Raw genomic sequence first — 6,000 nt, 5'->3', positions numbered from 1 at the left:
TAGCGTTTAAGAGTTAAACGGGTGCCCAATGAAATAAGATCTAGGTCTCCAATTAATGCCCTGCAAGTGCAGGCCTCTGACGCCCCCTCGGAATTATTAACTATCATTTTTTTAAATCAGAATATTATATTTTTTAGTCGAAAATTTTAAGATAAATTTATATGTCAAGTATTGTCTTCTCAATCCAATTCCATTTTCTACTAACATCTCAATCTCATCGACCTCCCCTAACAAACAAAATTAATTGAAAATCATTTGTAAATGTGTATGAAATATATTAAATAACTCACTAAACAAACCAACTTAATAATGAAACTAACCCCAATTACAGGAAAACAAACGATTTCAATTCAAATCGTATCGGGTTGTGGTCCCGTGGTTAGTGTTTCGGATTTTTTAATCAAAGTTTTTCGGTTCGAACCCACTTTACCACAATTTGATACCACTTTCTAATAATGAGCCGCTTAGGCTCACAGAAATAGTATGAAATTGAAGTTTTTTTTTGTAAATAATAAAAACTCAAACAATTATCTTTTTTAAAATTGTAAAAAGTGTAAAATAATAATATATAAATAAAAAATAACTCGCATTGGCTAGAAGCGTGAACAGCCATAAAAAAAGAAGAAATATAAGTAAATAGATATTCGTCTTTGATCTTTGGTTCTGGGGACTAAGCCAAACTCAATCGCTAGCTCCGGCGAATGCCTTTCTATCTCTTTCTAATTCATGCCTGTCTCTATCTCGCGCCCCCATTGCTGTTGTTATGAATGTCTTTTTTTTATTTATTGGCTATTCACGCGTATTCCACCGTTCAGCCAGGTTGTGCTATTATTTTTATTTTTATTTACATTATTTGTATGTGAGGCAAAAATATGTATGATAGATGTTCGAATGGTGAAAGAAGGAAAGAATGCAGGGCTGAGATAATCATTATTGATAAAATGGTGTACTGATGAAGTCAAGGAACTCGCCGAAGAAAAACCATCTGAAATACAGAAGCTCACCGTCACCAGAAGAATATGCTAAATATGTGACGGTGAGAAACCGAGTGAACTCGGACATAAATAATATCAACATATTTGTTGTTAGACAAATAGTTAAAAAAGCAAGAGAGTTCAATAAGACAGCTTACCTCTGCTTTGCAGGTCTTACTAAAGCATTCGATAGAGTCAGATTAAAGGAAGTCATTAAAATTGTCGATGAAAAAGAAATACCCTCTAATAATATCAGTTATGGCAAATAAAAACCTATCAGCGGAAGCTAAACTGGCAGTGCGCAACGGAGTCCTGGTTCCAACTCTAATGTATGGAAGTAAAACATGGAGTTGGCAAAAGAAGGATGAAAGTAGACTGAGTGCAGTCGAAATGCAATCTCTCAGAAGAATGTGCGACAAAACGATGCATGATAGATGTTCGAATAGTGAAATAAGGAAGGAATGCAAAGCGGAGATAACCATTATCAATAAAATTAAGAAAGGTGCGTTGAGATGGTTTGGACATGTGGAACGAATGAGTGAGGAAAGAACGGTAAAACAAATTTATGAGGCGAATGTAATGGGGAAAAGGAGCCGAGAAAGACCAAGAAAAACATGGCACGATCAGGTATGCCAAATAGTTGAAAGTGGTCAGGTTGGGAGTCGTAGTAATCGGCGGGTATGTATGAGGAGATGCATGAACGTGGAAGAGGCGAAGAATGTTTGCAAAGACAGAGTGGTGTGGCGTTCTATACTCTCTGCCTGAAGCGGCGTGATGGTTAGTTAGTTAGTTATAAAAGATCTAAACGAACGAGTGAAGAAAGGACTGTAAAAGAAATTTATGAGGCGAATCTTGTTGGGAACATGAGCAGAGGATGACCGGGCAAAACTTGGCATGATCAAGTATTTAAAATAATTGAAAGTGGTCAATTCAGGAATCCGAATAATCGGCGGGTATGTATGAGGTCCGCCTCCATAGTGTAGCGGTTAGCGCTCTAGGCTACCATGCTGGAGGTCCCGGGTTTGATTCCCAAGAGGGTCGCAATAAATATTATTGATTTTTCAGTCAAATATATATTTAATATGACCCTGGACTGGTACCTGAAGCGAAAGGCTGATCACCTTTCCTTCGTGTATTTAACGATCAAGATAACACTGCTTCTATATAATGCAGTGCCCTATGCACCTTTGGGGTGCGGATAAGGGTTGGGAGGAGGATGTGTGAGGGGATGCGTAAAGAAGAATGTGTACAAAGACAAGAGTAGCGTGGTGTGGTGTTCTATTCTCTCTGCCTATCCCTGCGGAAGCGGCGTGATGGTCAGTTAGTTACTTTAGATTGCATTTCTGTAAAAAATTAAGGTCAATGTTGTAAGATCACAGAGAGCGGGATAGGATGATACTTTTCAAGGATCTCGGTCATTAATGAACAAAATAAAAACATATTTAAGAGCATAATATGTTTATTTTCAGGGGGGAGAGTATACATATATTAGTCACGATGAATAACTCCCAAGAAAATTGTGCAATAACACACGTTTCATGGTTATATCATCTATCTGCCTATACATATCTGCAAACACTAAAACAGTAATTACTGGCTACACATCCAAATAAAACAATGCCGAATCGTCCTCTGTAGTTTATATATTCTGATCCAGCGCTAGGAAATGAAACTGTCCAAAGCGCCAACACAATGGGGGAAATGGAACCCTTCTGCCGCGACAAGTCATTTGCCAATAGTTGCATCTTGCATCGTCTGAAAAGGTAACAAAGTTACAGAATTAGTTTTTATGTTTGAAAAATAATTGCGAGCATTACGACCCACTGAGCGATCTCCGATTATGAGGATATCAGACACCAGTATACACTGAGATGGTCTTATAAGGTATACAGTGGCAGGCTTCCCGGAGGGGCTGATATGAAGAGTTCCAACCTCATCATAAAACTGCTCGTGGAGCACAGATGGGGGCTGAAAATTTGTCAGCATCAAGAGTCCAGTCCGGTATTGCGATTGCAAGCTTCGGCGGGCTGGTCTTCTTACATCATATATCCAATATTATTTATTAATTATCATCCATACCTATTTCTTTGTGAACAAAACATGGCCAAGCATTGCACCCACTAGTAAATTGACATTTGTAACTGTATAAGTAAAACTGGAAAACCATTTCAAAATCTATACGCCACGTGCTGTAGTTATTTTTGAATGACATCTTTTGTGTTTGTTGAATCTTATTTTATATGCATATATTGCAATAAACAACATTATATGACAATAAATGTACTTGTAATTATGTTTGGCTTCTTTCTTACGAGTCCATGCTCGGATGATATGGCGCGATTAGTGTAACTCTTTATGAAAGGTGGGCTTCAAATAACATTTAATCGTTCACCTCTTGAGCGCTGGACACGCAGGGTATTTTCTTTAAAGGATATTTAAACTCGGCTTCTGCCATCCCGACAATGTTCCGAAATTTCCCAGGTGGCTCTGCCGACAGCTCAGAGTCGGTTGTCCGTACTTTACCTAAAATATAACATAAAAACGATAATAAAAACAGACTCGCTGTCAACGGACTGTCAGAATGACATTTCACACAAAGAAGATTGCACAGTTTTTCAGGCATGAAAAACAACAACAAAAACAGTTGATTACCTGCAATGCTGTTGATGGGGTCATTCGGGAGGTTATAGAATACATATTTCTTCTAATTAGCGCTTATTTGAGCAGCAGTCGAGACAAATTTCTTGCGTAATTTGTTTGACAGCTGTTTAGCAAACGGCGGAATGAGAGGAAACGCCTTACCAATAATGAAGTACTCACATTTCCAATACATAATAGTTATTTTCAACACGAGATCACCCGGCGTGTCATTTATCGTTTACAATGAATTATATAAATTAGTTTGTGCAATGAATTCATGACGGTCGCCCGGCCAGACTCGAACGAAGCTTATATACAAATATCATATACTAATGATGGCGCTGTAGGTATTCGATTTCGCGTCACATCGCCAGGTTGGCAGTGAAATCTTTCGTCTTTCCAAAATTCGTACTTGAACGTTACAAAACCAGAGAAAATGTAACAAAATCTACTATTTTCCTCGTCGTGAGTGACCAGCATGTCATATTTTCCCGGCAGGAGAGCATAGAGAATATGAAGTACGAGCATGTAGGCGGGTAGGTACCTAGCGGGCACTAGGTAGGCCCGGCATTATGACAAGAGCGGACGCAGTCATTGGAGGGTCGAGGAAGAGTGGCCGCGAGAGGCGGCTTAGTGGCGGAGTTCATCCGGCGCTTCCGCAACGCAAAATGGCGGATTTGAATTAAAAAAAGGATTTGGGCCCGAATACCCAACACAGCCGTACTTTATTAATTTTATTTTTATTTATTTATTCGGGAATTGTACAGCTTACACATAAAAAAAATGATACAATAAACAATAGTTACATTAACAATAATAAACACTACATTACATTAACAAAAAATAGTTACGTTAAAAAAAAGCCAATTAAACAATTCCACATTTATGTTATAAAACTATTAAAAAAACATTCAGATATTTAAAAAAAGGGTATGATATAAAATAATAGATTTAATAATAATAATATATTAATTAAAATTAAATATTGGGATGATTTTTAAAGAAAATTACCGTATTTTCTGGACGCTATTACTGTATTTTATAAGACGCTACAAACTAAGTATATTAATTTTTAATCATTTTTTACGTAACGTTTTTTACCATTCGTATCCTCCTCCCTTAGTTTTTCCCTCTACCCCCTTCCTTAAACTCCCTTTTTACTTTACCCTCCTTATTATCATATTTTGTAATTTGTATTTTTTAAATGTTAATTTGTAATTTATGTTTTTTTAATGTTCAAGTACTACCTACTCTGTCCGCCTCCGTAGTGTAATGGTCAGCATGCTCGGCTACCGTTCTGGAGGTCCCGGGTTCGATTCCCAAGGGGGGTTAAAATAAATATACGTGATTTTTTCACTGACGTATTTATTCAATATTACCCTGGACTGGTACCTGAAGCGGAGGGCTGATCACCTTTCCTTCATGTGTAAACGATCAAGATAACACTGCGTTTATATGACGCAGTGCCCTATGCACCATTGGGGTGCGGATAAGGGTTTTATTTTATTATTATTACTACCTAAGTATCTATCCTCCGATTGCCAACAGCTATATATGGTATCAAACGTTTTGACCAATATCACAAGTCGGTTTTTGGTTGGTCGGAAGATATTTCTTTTTAGGAATAATTCCGCCAATGTACTAAGTTATTTTATAATAAATAAATGTGTATTATTAGATTGGAAAGCTAGACTAGAAATAATTTTGGTGATCCTTCGAATGCGATAAATGTATGTATTAATGTAATATATTACCAGAAACAGAACTAAATTAGAGGATATCATGGATCGCGTGACTAGACTCAAGTGACAATGAACATATTGCAAGATATGACCACATAAGATGGACCACAAGATGGAGACCTTGGGAGAACAAAAGAGGTGTCGGAAGACCCTAAAAGACATGGTCCGACGACATAGCCGCTGTGGGGGGTAGAAACTGGCTATAAACAGCAACCTACCGAAGGAAATGGAAGGATACAGAAAAGGCCTATATTCAGCAGTGGAGGACAGAGGGCTGATGAAGAAAAATAAGAATATACAGTAAACCCCCCAATAACGTTGAGATAGGTACTACGTTATCGCAGGGAAGATTAATATGGGGTTAATATTTTAAATTGATTTTTTACGTTTTAACCAGCAGAATAACTAAAATTAGTATTTTAAAATTAAAATACAATTCAAAAACATTAACCCTCTACAATGTTCCTTCCGATAATGCTGTACATATCTAAACTTTATAGAGAGGTCTACTATATTATTATGGAAAACACATTTAGAAACATTTTAAGGACATATGTGGAGGTCCTAACCAAAAAGTTACATTGCCAATATTTCACAATAAATCCTTTAAATGCGAATCTGTTCTGTTTACTGTATTCTATCGA

The sequence above is a fragment of the Brachycentrus maculatus genome, unplaced genomic scaffold (genome assembly GCF_059751285.1).
Source record: "Brachycentrus maculatus isolate JH-2025_06_01 unplaced genomic scaffold, ASM5975128v1 h1tg002405l, whole genome shotgun sequence".
Lineage (NCBI taxonomy): Eukaryota > Metazoa > Arthropoda > Insecta > Trichoptera > Brachycentridae > Brachycentrus > Brachycentrus maculatus.
Note: the sequence above shows the minus strand (reverse complement) of the source record.